Source organism: Triturus cristatus, chromosome 8, assembly GCF_964204655.1.
Source record: "Triturus cristatus chromosome 8, aTriCri1.1, whole genome shotgun sequence".
In the NCBI taxonomy this organism is placed as follows: domain Eukaryota; kingdom Metazoa; phylum Chordata; class Amphibia; order Caudata; family Salamandridae; genus Triturus; species Triturus cristatus.
In genome coordinates this window covers 575405105-575417122 of record NC_140591.1, presented here as the reverse complement: position 1 = coordinate 575417122, position 12018 = coordinate 575405105, and positions in this window count along the sequence as shown.

Here is a 12018-nt window from a genome sequence, read left to right as displayed (position 1 = left end):
CGACCTCGCCACTGTCCCGGCCTTATGGAAGCACGCTATGGTGACACCCCTCTTGAAAAAGCCTAATGCAAACCCAGAAATACTGGCCAATTATAGGCCTATATCTCTGCTCCCTGCTTTCTCTAAGTGCCTCGAGAGACACGTACATTCCACGCTAGCCACTTTTGCAGAAGAAAACTGTTTACTCCACCCTTCGCAATCTGGTTTCAGGGCTGGTTTCTCGACGGAGACCGCCCTGTTAGGTGTCACCGAAAATATCCGACAACTCCTTGACCAAGGCCAAACGGTAGCACTTGTGCTATTGGATCTAAGTGCGGCGTTCGATACCATCTCCCACGAAACGCTCCTTAGAGAACTACACACAAATGGCATAAGAGGAAAGGCTCTGGAATGGATTAAATCCTTTCTGGCTAACAGAACCTTTCAGATCGCATCAGCACAGGCCGAGTCAGACTCTCTACCTGCAGCTCATGGAGTGCCACAGGGGTCCATCCTGAGCCCTCTGTTTTTTAATATTTATCTAAAACCATTAGTAGAACTTGTTGAGAAGCTAGGGCTAACGCTCATGAACTACGCCGATGACACCCAAATCATTTTTTCCCTGTCTAACTCTTGTCCCCACTCCCCGTCGCTACTCAAGGAAGGACTACTAAAAATACTGAACTGGATGACAGCAAACCAGTTAAAACTGAACGGGGACAAGACGGAAATTCTGATTTTGGGAAAAGACAACGAACTCTGGAACCCCGCGCATTGGCCAGAACAGATGGGCACCCTTCCTACCCCGGTGCCCCATGCTCGTAATCTGGGCTTTCTACTAGACAACGCCTTATCCATGGATAAGCAGGCCAGCAAAGTTACCGGATTGTGCCTCACCATAATCAGATGGCTGAGGAAAATCCTGTGGATGTTGCCTTCGTCAACACAGAAGACCGTAGTCAATGCCCTTATCACATCCAGGCTTGACTACGGCAACATCCTTTACTTAGGCGCAAATAAATCAGTCATTGGACGCCTGCAAGTGGCACAAAATGCCGCAGTCAGACTCCTATGCAAGATTCCCAGGAACACTGGAGTCTCGAACCACCGCCGGGACCTCCATTGGCTCAGGATTGAGAACAGAGTTCGTTTCAAGGCTTTGAACTATATGTTCAAAATAAAAACTGGTGGAGCCCCAAAATACCTCCAATCCCTTGCCTGCCTCTACACACCAAAGAGAAACCTCCGGTCCCAGACAGCAGCACGGTTCTGTATACCTAGGTTCAAACGTGCAAGATCAGGGGGCAGATCCTTTGCCTACCTTGGACCGACCCTATGGAACTCTCTTCCTCCAAACATTCGGAAGGAAGATAACCACCTTAGCTTCAGAAAGCTTGTAAAGACCTGGCTATATGAACAGTAACCACTCAAAATCCCCCCTCCGTCTTTTGCCTTTTCTTTTCTAGCTGTGTCTAGGCGCCGGGAAACCCTTCTTGGGTAGCTGTCGCGCCCTACAAATTGACAAAATAAATAAATAAATAAAATAGGGTGGGTAGAAGTTTGGACACACACAGATTCCAGAACTTTCCATCACAGAAATGTGAGGAAAATGTGTTTTTGTTTACAAAGTTTGAGGTTTGCAAGGGATTGTAGGTAACAGAACCTAGCGAGGGACACACAAGTCACCCTATTCTGGATTCCCCTGAGTATCTAGTTTTTTAAAATGTATAGGTTTGCTAGCTTCGGTTAAAAATCCACACCTAGGCACTTTGAAAAAAAGGGTCAGTTTCCACTGTAAGAATGGGGTGTGTCAATGTTGCGTTTTGGGCCGTTTCCTGTCGCGGGCACTAGTTCTACCCATACAAGTGAGGTACCATTTTTTTTTGAAGACTTTGGGTAGTGTGGGTGTGTGGAATTTTGTGGATCCATGCAAATTCCAGAACTTTCCATAACAGAACTTTGAGGAAAATGTTTTTTTTTTACAAAGTTTGAGGTTTGCAAGGGATTCTGCGTAACAGAGCCTGGAGAGAGCAACTCAAGTCACCCCATCCTGGAGGCTTCTGTGTCTCTAGGTTTAAAAAATATATAGGTTTTCTAGGTTTCCCTAGGTGCTGGCTGAGCTATGGTTCAAATTCCACAGCTAGGCATTTAGCAAAAAAAGAGTCTGTTTTCACTGTAAAAATGTAAGGTGTCCACATTGTGTTTTGGGCCGTTTCCTGTCGCGGGCACTAGGCCTACCCACACAAGTGAGGTACCATTTCTATTGGGAAACATAGGGAAATACAGAATTGTAGAGTAACTGTTATTACCTATTGACTTTTGATGCATTTCTGCCTTCCAAATGTAAGACAATGTGTAAAAAAGAAGTCACTTTGAAAAATGTCCCATAATTCAAATACTAGTATTGGTACCGACCATTTTGGAGATGTGCAAATACCTACTGATTCTAAACACTATATTTTGTTCCCACTTCAGAAATACATAGGTGTCTTTGATACCTATTTTTCACTCTTTATATTTTACCAAATGAATTGCTATATACCTGGTACACAATGAAAAACCAGTGCAAGACGCTGCTCAGTTACTGGCTCTATGTACCTCGGCTTCTTGGTTAACCTACAAGTCCTATATATCACCACAACCAGAAGGGTCCAGTGGATGCAATGGTATATTGGTTTCAAACATCTGTCATACTTAGAAGAAGTTACAGGTGAAAACGTTGGCACAAATGGTTGTTTTTTTAAACTCATTTTTAATTTTTCTTAATTCCAACTTTTAGTTTCTATAAAAAAAAAACACCTTGAAGGATCTACACAAATGACTGCTTGCTAAATTACGAATTTTGTCTACTTTTCAGAAATGTATAGCTTTCCGGGATCCATTATTGCTTTTGCACCCATTTCTACCACTAACTAGAAGGAGGTTGAAAGCCCAAATAGTAGCAAAAATAAGCTATGTGCCAGTAAAATGCCAAAACTGTGTAAAAAATATTGGTTTTCTGACAAAAGTCTCCCTATCCCTGAAAGCTGGGAATATGGGGATTTCAGCACCACAAACCCTTTGTTGATACCAATTGCAGGGGGAAAAAAATGCTTTCTTCTTCAGTTCTTCTGCAGTTCTTTTTCCCCATTTTTCAAATAAATAAATGATGTTGGAAGAAAAGGACGTAAATTTGGCATGGATACCTTATGTGGTCAAAATATTACAGGAGCCTAAGTGCGAAGTAGCTTAAAAAAAGGCTTAGCGCGGGGCAGAGGGGCAAGCAGCGAAGCGGTTAAAGAATGATAATGAATTGACACGAACTCAGGAGCTGGTAAACATTCTCCTGCTCTTTTGCATTTTAGTTCAATTGTGTGCATGATGTTATTTTATAAGTTGTTGTGGGTTGCATTGGTGGAGCTGGTAAAACATCCGCCTGGAGATACTGAAGACTCTCCTGACCGGGGGGAGTCAGCAGCGGATACTTAAGTTTGGGTGGCATTACTGGTTTGATCCAGTTAGGTACACCGTGGGTTCTCCATGGGGGGGTGAGGGAGGGGAGGGGTGGGGCACATGGGCAAATTTAAAAATTCCTCATCAGTCATTTTGTGGTATTTTCTTGTTGATTTTGTTGATTTCTTTATCTTGTTGCGAGTTTATTTTCCTAGTGGAGGTGGGTCAATCTAGGCTGACAGGGTTTTGGTTCAGTGGAGATGGCTAGTTTAAAAATTATGTCTTGGAACATTAATGGGCTCCGGACCAATCCTAGGGCTAGGACACTGATGCAATATCTCCGGGACTCTGATGCCCAGGTCATCATTCTTCAGGAGACACACTTGACACAGTCTGAAATTGATACCTTGGTAAAAGGGAATAAATGGATTGATTTTATATTATCGACATCCCAGTCTATGACCTCCCGTGGTGTGTCTTTGATCTTTAAAAAGCAGCTTAGAGCCAGGGTATTAGATTTTAAAGCTGACCCTGCTGGAAGATGGGTTATTGCCTCTATGATAATTTTGGGTGCTTCATTTACTGTGGTTGGATACTATGGTCCTAATGTGGACGACCCTTCATCTTTGGAAGCGATTTTCTCTCATCTTTTGTCTTTTCCGGAACCAGTTATATTAGCTGGAGATTTCAATATTGTTTTAGATCCACTTCTGGATAAATCTTATAATAGTAGATCCCATACCCCCTCTAAATCAAGATCTTATCTGTTGAATGAAATGAAACAATACGGATATGTCGACATCTGGAGATTAAGGGTCGGACAGCAACAGGGGGTGTCCTTTAGAAATTATAAATATAGTCATCAATCAAGGATAGATTTTATATTAATTAGTAATAGTCTATCTGATGCAGTCAAGGACATTCACTACCTCCCTTTACAATTATCGGATCATTCTGCTGTATTTTTGGAGCTAATGGTTCCTACTTCTGAGGTAGTAAGGACCTGGCCCTTTGACCGTTCTTTGCTCTCCCACCCTGAAGATGTTACCTTTCTAAAAACTGAAGTGGGATCTTTTTTAGAGGTGAATGTGGGTTCTGTGGAATCTGGTGTGGTCTGGGACTCACTTAAAGCCTTCCTGAGGGGTCTCATCACAGTTAAGACATCACATAGACGGAGGGAATATAGAGAGGCTATTGCCTTAGTTGAGGCAAATTTGATTAAAACGCAGGCTGAAGTCGATAACAACTTGGATTCCGCAGATAATGTCTTAACACCTATACGGGCTAAATTATTGACCCTAAGGGGTGAACTTACCTCAATTCTTAATCGGCGGCTTCAGGAAAGATGGGAGGCCAGTAAAATCGCACACTTCCAGTATGGTGAATGTGCTGGTAAGTTATTGGCATGGAAAGTAAAAACTGATCAGGTTCGTAATAACATTACCCAGATCCATGTCAATAACGCTCCTCTTTCCTCTGATGTAGACATTAGAGCAGCATTCAGAGATTATTATCAAGACATCTATCATGAAGATAAAAATGTGGATATTATTAAGATCAATGATTGGCTTGGAAAAGTTGATCTACCAAAGCTTTCAGTTGACCAGTCAGGAACGTTAGATAGTATAATCTCGGAAGAAGAGGTAAGGGAAGCCATTCAGGATGCCAGGAAAGGCAAGGCGTCTGGGCCTGATGGGTTGCCTGCTGAAATATATAAATCATTGGAGCAGGAACTTGTCCCCTTTATGGCTGTACTGTTTAATCAGATCTTGACGGATGGAGTTCATCCACCAACTTCATGGGATAATGCATCCATAACCGTTATCTTGAAACCAGGTAAGTCTCCAACTGCCTGTGGTTCATATAGACCAATTTCTGTATTGAATGGAGACTATAAGATCTTTGCCTCTATTCTTGCAAAGAGATTGTCTTTGGTTGCTCCCTCCATCCTACATACAGACCAGAAGGGATTTATTAAGGGACAACAGCTTTTTGAATTGACGTATGATTTGTTTGGGTCAATTGACATGGCATGCTTGAGGTTGTTACCCTTGGCGGTTCTCACGCTGGACGCCACCAAGGCCTTCGACAGAGTCAATTGGTTGTACCTGTCGGAGGCCTTGGCAAAATTTGGCGTGGGGGCCGGGTTTCGTCGGGCGATTAGTCTTCTTTATCGCAACCCCAGTGCTCGAGTCTTGGTTAATGGTATACTCTCCGACTCATTTGACATCTCGAGGGGTACCCGACAGGGCTGCCCTCTCTCCCCGCTCTTGTTCGACCTATATGCTGAGCCTTTTGCTCAGATTTTGAGGGATTGTTGTAACATCAAGGCATTTGCGTGCGGGGGTTGGGAGAGAAAGGTGGCCCTATACGCCGACGACATTCTTATATTTACCTCTGATCCTCATGAGGCTCTCCCAGCAATATTCGAGCTAGCTTCAGAATTCGGAGTGGTCTCTGGTTACGAAATTAATTCTTTAAAAACCGAGATGATGACCTGGAATATTGACCAAAGTTCCTTTGTTTCTGTGACCCGGCCAGTAAATCGTATGAGATATTTAGGTCTGGATATTGTAGCGGATCTTGACCAGACTACTACTATTAATTTTGCAAGGGTTGCAAAGGAGTGTCGTAAATTGTTCCAGACCTGGGCTCATCTTCCACTTTCTCTATTGGGCAGGATCAGCCTGGTTAAAATGTCTATTCTCCCTAAGGTTACTTTTTTATTTAATACGATACCTTTATATTTTGATCCCACCTCTATTAGGAAATTGCAGTCTGATATTACTACCTTCATTTGGAATAAACATCTACCAAGAATCTCCTGGAAAAAAATCAGGAGGCGTAGGGAAAAAGGAGGGCTTGCTGCACCTGATCTCCAGGCTTATGCCTGGGCTTTCCAGCTATCACATGCCAGGATCTTACTAAAGAGCCCAGTGGGGCATGGAGTGTCGTTTCTTTATTCAAAGTTATTGGATGTGGAAGGCGTAAATCAGTCAGGTTTTCTCTTTAAGTTTGGGAACCCTAAGTTTTTCAAAAAAATTAAATTGAAAATCTTAAAGGGAATGGCAAGAATATGGGCTCAAATGTCTAAAGTAATTAAAGTGGGGTACTATGGAAGCAAGACACCGCTGTGGGACCTACCCGACGGGCCATTATGGTTGGGGGATGCATTAGCTACACCTATGAGAGAGGCTGGCCTGGAGGAGTGGGGAGACCTTTTTGTTGATGGGGATTTGGTACCCTGGGAGTATCTCTGTACAAAGATTGGCCCACACTTTTCTAGGCTTAAGTATTTTCAAATGTCAAGCTGGGCTCGGGAATATTCCGTTCAACCGTTACATAGTTCCAAATTTCCCTTGGGTGTACATAGTCATCTTATAACGCTTTTGCTTGATAAACCGCTTGCCTAGAAGGAAATTTCATTATGGTACAATTTAATCCTTGAGGAAATGGACGGAAATTTCTCACTCCCAGAAGACCTCTGGTCCCAATATGTCATCAATTCCGACTTGCAACAACTTTGGAACTCTTCTTGCAGGATGATGTGGGATATTGTTAAACCTGCATGGTTACGTAGGAATCACTTTTTCACGATTCATCGAGCATACTACTCACCCCTTCGTCTATCTAAATTTACTGAGGGGAGTAGTGTGGCCTGTGCGAAGTGTGGTATGGTGGCTGCTTCTGACATTCATATGTTTTTTGAGTGCTTGCATTTGGCCCAGTTTTGGGAAGCTATCAGTAAGACTCTATCACTATCTCTTGGAGTCAACATCACCTTGGATTTAACAACAGTAATTTTTGGCTGCTACCAAGGGGTCCCCTCCTTGGCAAAAAAGCTTATTTTTTATACCATCCTTCTAGCAAGGAGGGAAATATGTATGAAATGGAAAGATTCTTTATCTCCTTCTATTAACGACTGGTATGCTTCTGCTCTGATGGTTTCTCAGTTGGACCTGGCAAGATCCGGTAATCCAAATACAAGATCTTTTTGGCATCTCCTGAATTGGTCTCATTGAACTGATCTCATTGAATACCTGGGGTTTTTCTTTTTTTTTTTTTTCCCCAGGTCCAATGATTATGCCATTATCCCCATTCAGGGGGCTCCGTGTCTCACGAGACTAAGTTTAGTCCCGTGTAGTGATTCTGGCAATTGCTTGTATGGTTATAAATTAGTGATCATGGCTGGTTGTAAGCATTGTTGCTGAGGGGTGAGCCTTACCTTCCATTACTGCTCCTACCGGTTCTAGTAACTGAGGCAGCGCAATGTGTGTGCACCAGCAAGATTGCATATTTAAACTCGTATGGCAGATGAGGACAAAAAAAAATAAATTAAAAAAAAAGTTTGGGTGGCACTGATGGTGCACAGGGCGCCGATACGGTGAGATGCTATTGGGTGAATACTTGTCCCTCACACTGACATTTGCGGTTCGGAATGCATGAACTGTGGAATATCACTGTCCTGCCCGCGGTTTCAGCTCTGAACCTGTTCTTAACTCAGCAGCAACCCGAGGGGGAGGGAGGAGTGGGAGGAGGGGTTAGTTGGGTTGGGGGGGATGGGGGGTTGGGTGAGTTCTAAGCTACAGCAGTTGATCGGAGAGATACCTACTAATAGATTTCGCTGGCTTCTACTGCAAGACGGTGGAAGAGGTGCCGGGGATTATCCCCAATTAGATTACATTTCCCCATGTTAGGCGGGGGTTCCTTTCTCCTTTGCTTGCAGTTGATTGGTGATGCACCGTGGAAATGTAATATCCTGCTCAATACTAAGTTTGCACTTAATCTGTCCACTTGCAGCCTTCTTTGAGTATGTGTATGTGCCTATGTCTTTTGGATAACTCAATAAAACTTGTTTAAAAAAAAAATACTTTTTTTTAGAGTAAATGTGACGTGTTTTTATACAGGTGATTATTTACCTCATTTTCCTGAAACCCGTCATGTGATCAAATAATAAAAAATCACGACATTGATATTGCTGACTTACATTTATCTCAGTTATTATTATAACTGTCAGAAACTGGCTGTCTGAACCATAATCGTGGCCAGGTTATTTGTTGTTGTTGGTACAGGGCTCAAAGACACCCACATAACTTTTATATATGGAGATTGTAGTTTGGCCAAGTTTGAAACATCACATAATCGGTTGCTTTTATTAAATGTCAATGTTTAGGCTGCTAATGGCGAGGCAATTTGCGGACAATCTGAAATTATTTAGCGATGATCGAAAAAAGACTTCAGAGGGGAAGGATATCCCATAATGCCCGTAAACACTAGTTGGCGACCTGTCTGGAATGTGATTGGGCCTTCATCATTTGAGTTAGTTCTTACGGTGTAATGTTCTACGTTTCATATTTGCATAAGCTTCTAGTACACGGTTCGAGCTGAAGTGAAGAATTGAATTGCCTAATATTCAGATACTTGGAAAACTTTCTACTGTAGCAACACTTTTAATTAATTACGGACTTCAGGCACTATCGGCATTCGCGTGAATACGTAGTTAAAGTTCAATGTAAAAGCTGGTTCTATATACATTATTGACATATCATTAACGTGGTATCGTCACTGATTATCTTAGAATTAAAACTCAAGGAATTAATGCAAAAAGATCCATCCCAACAATCATCAATACTAGTCGCAAATATGATGCATATATCTCACAATAAATAAACTTTTCTCATTACTCATATTGTTAGTTATGTAGATTTTGTTTTGCAAAACAGCATCTTCAGTTGGTGCGTGCTTCGAAAAATGGTGTATTTATGGTTTGTTTTATTTTCAAATGATTGCTGAAGTTATTCCCATTGTTTGGATTTGACGAATCACTAATAAGCACAAAATGCTGTAGCAAAATCAATACATTTGATGTTGATAAAAATATCAGCAACTTAACGAATACATACTTAGATGTTCAAAGAAACCTGATGCCTATAGTGTATCAGGTTTATTGGTTTAAACAAAATATACGTACCTATTCTTGTATGTGATTTTTCAGCAGCTAGACATAGCAATGCTGTTAAAGGCTAAAGCTTTTCATTTCAGAGCTATTACTATGGCAGATCAAATTTGTGCATGATGCAGTAAAATTACAATTTTCATTTACGGGTGTGCTACGACTTCAATTTAGGTTTGATTTTCTTCCAGCTAATGTAACAGTAATAAACAAGACTGTTATTCGTGCACACGTCCTATTTATATGAACATATATATTTAAATGATTTTGAAATATGGCAATGCAGCATATTTTCCTGGCAATGCTCCCAGAATTCTTATTGCACAATTATGATTTTTCAAGGATGATTGGAGAAATGCACTCCGTGTTTTGTTTTGTTTAGAATTGAATTAGAGTGGCACATAATAACCATCTTAATTATGCACCTATTTGCATTTGAGGACTGCTTTAATCAAATATATGATTTACTCCGTTTTAAAGCATGATTATTTTACAACCATCTACCAAAGAACATACTGTTTTTATATCAAAGGTCACCTTTTGAATTAATATAGCGTTCCCAAAATGGATCTGTTTTACAAAACGTTTGAATAGGTTGATTTATACCTGAAAAGAGGGCCGGCTTTAGTACTGGAGGCGCCCTGTGCGACAATGTCTCTTGGCGCCCCCCCAATGACCACCTCTTCCTCGGATTCCCTCACTAGCACCCTTTAACAGTCCCTCTCAAGTCTCCATAACCACTGTCTCTCAGATTCATTTAGTTTTAAAGCACCACTCATACCAGTGTAAGGTGTCAGAGCACTTTATACCCCACACACATTGAACAGACAATCATATGTGTATAAATCAGTGTATTCGGAAACGTTACATCAGACAGTACTACAAGGTGCGGTGTAGGAGTGGCATGTCATCGATACTGGTAGGCAATATAGTTAACGTTCCTATTTAGGAAAAGCACATATTCAGAATTTAAAACGCACCATCATTGTTAAGGGTGCTCTTTCATAATAAGAATTGTTTTCTACCCAAATGAACCGTTTTCAGAAGATTAGGATAATGAAAGACTGGACAAAAAAACATATAGCTCCAGCATATACCTTGCAGTTTTCATGTAGCTCTAGGGTGAAAGTTACTAGCTCAATATTCTATATCGAATTTTGACTTAGAAACGACCAGTAACAAAAGGAGCTCTCTGACAGAAGCAGTACCCCACTGATCTATTTACATAATATGCACTTCGTTATCTGATGGTACAATTTCTTAGCAGCAGGCATTTTAACCCTCTGCGCTACCTCAGGATGAGTCAACATTTCCACTAGACAAACCTCAGGTCTCTTTCCAGCAAGACGATTAATCACGGGACTTCTCTGGACATATTAATTGATATCTTGAAGGTGCTGGAGGCCAGGAAGAAGGCAGCAGGTGCTTTTAAAATGATGACACACATTTCCACAAATGACGCCCCCACCCCAAGTCAACGCCCGGTGTGGTCGCAGCGATCGCCTTAGAGCCGGCCCTGCCTGAAAACGTGTGATTTTGCGCCAAAAGTTTCCTAAACTGTTGTTGGGGAGATATGCTGTTGAGTTACACCCCAGTTAATCATTACCCCAGAGTATGGCTGTCTGATACGTGTGCTATGAAATCATAACACTGCAATAAAAAATGGAGGTGCATGATTTAATTCGCTTAGGGTACACAACAGGAGAAGCTTGAAAGTCCATCTGCAGAAGCAGTACTTAACAGCATAAAGGCAAAATGAATCTCCGTTTGACTTAAGGGCAATACAGTTTCCTATTTACAATATCCATAGTCAAGATTTATTACAAAGTACAGCATTCAGGAATATTTTGGTCTAGCCAACAATCACCAGCTAACAGGGCCGATTCTAGGATTTTTGGGGCCCTGGGCAGAAGGGGAATGAGCGAGGCCCTTCTAAATTCCATAGACTTGAAACATTCATTTGCATCTGAATAGATGCCCCTGTTCCTGAAGCTGCAGCCCCTCCCTCTCAGCCACCTATAAGAACCTCTTAACAGCTCATCAAGGGCTGAACTTGTGAGGGTTGCTTATCTCTAGAGAGGGCTAATACTGCCAGAGAGCTAAACAGCAGGGCAATAGCCATCCCTCTGTGCCTATGCGTGGGTGGGGGGTGGAGGACTAATTGCCGAGAAAACCTGAGGAATATGTCTTCTTGCAACTGGGAATAGGGGCCCCCCTCCTCTCGGGTTCCCCTTTCTGCACCATAGCAGTGAGGCCAGGAGAGAGGGCCCCCCTAAGGTGTCGCACTTGCAAGGCGGCACATTTCATGCCATGGCATTTCGGTGTTGCATTGGTCGCATTAGTGCGAGACCCCAAGTTGGAGGGCTGATTATGGGCCGCTGGGCCGCTGCCACACTGCCCACACTGCCAATGCCTAGCGCTGACCCTGCCAGCTAATGCCAGATTTGCTTGAAATTTGGGGATGATAACACAGGATCTGGATTGAGATTCTGCGTTCCCGAACATTTGTCAGAGCAAATTTCATGTTATATTATTCTAATTTGTAAAGCTCATGGCTGCCCCCAGGGTCTACCCAGCACTAACATAACATTTGAGGTATACTGTCAGAGATTAAAATAACAAGGGCTTAAATTGTTTCCGGAACCTCTCAAAGG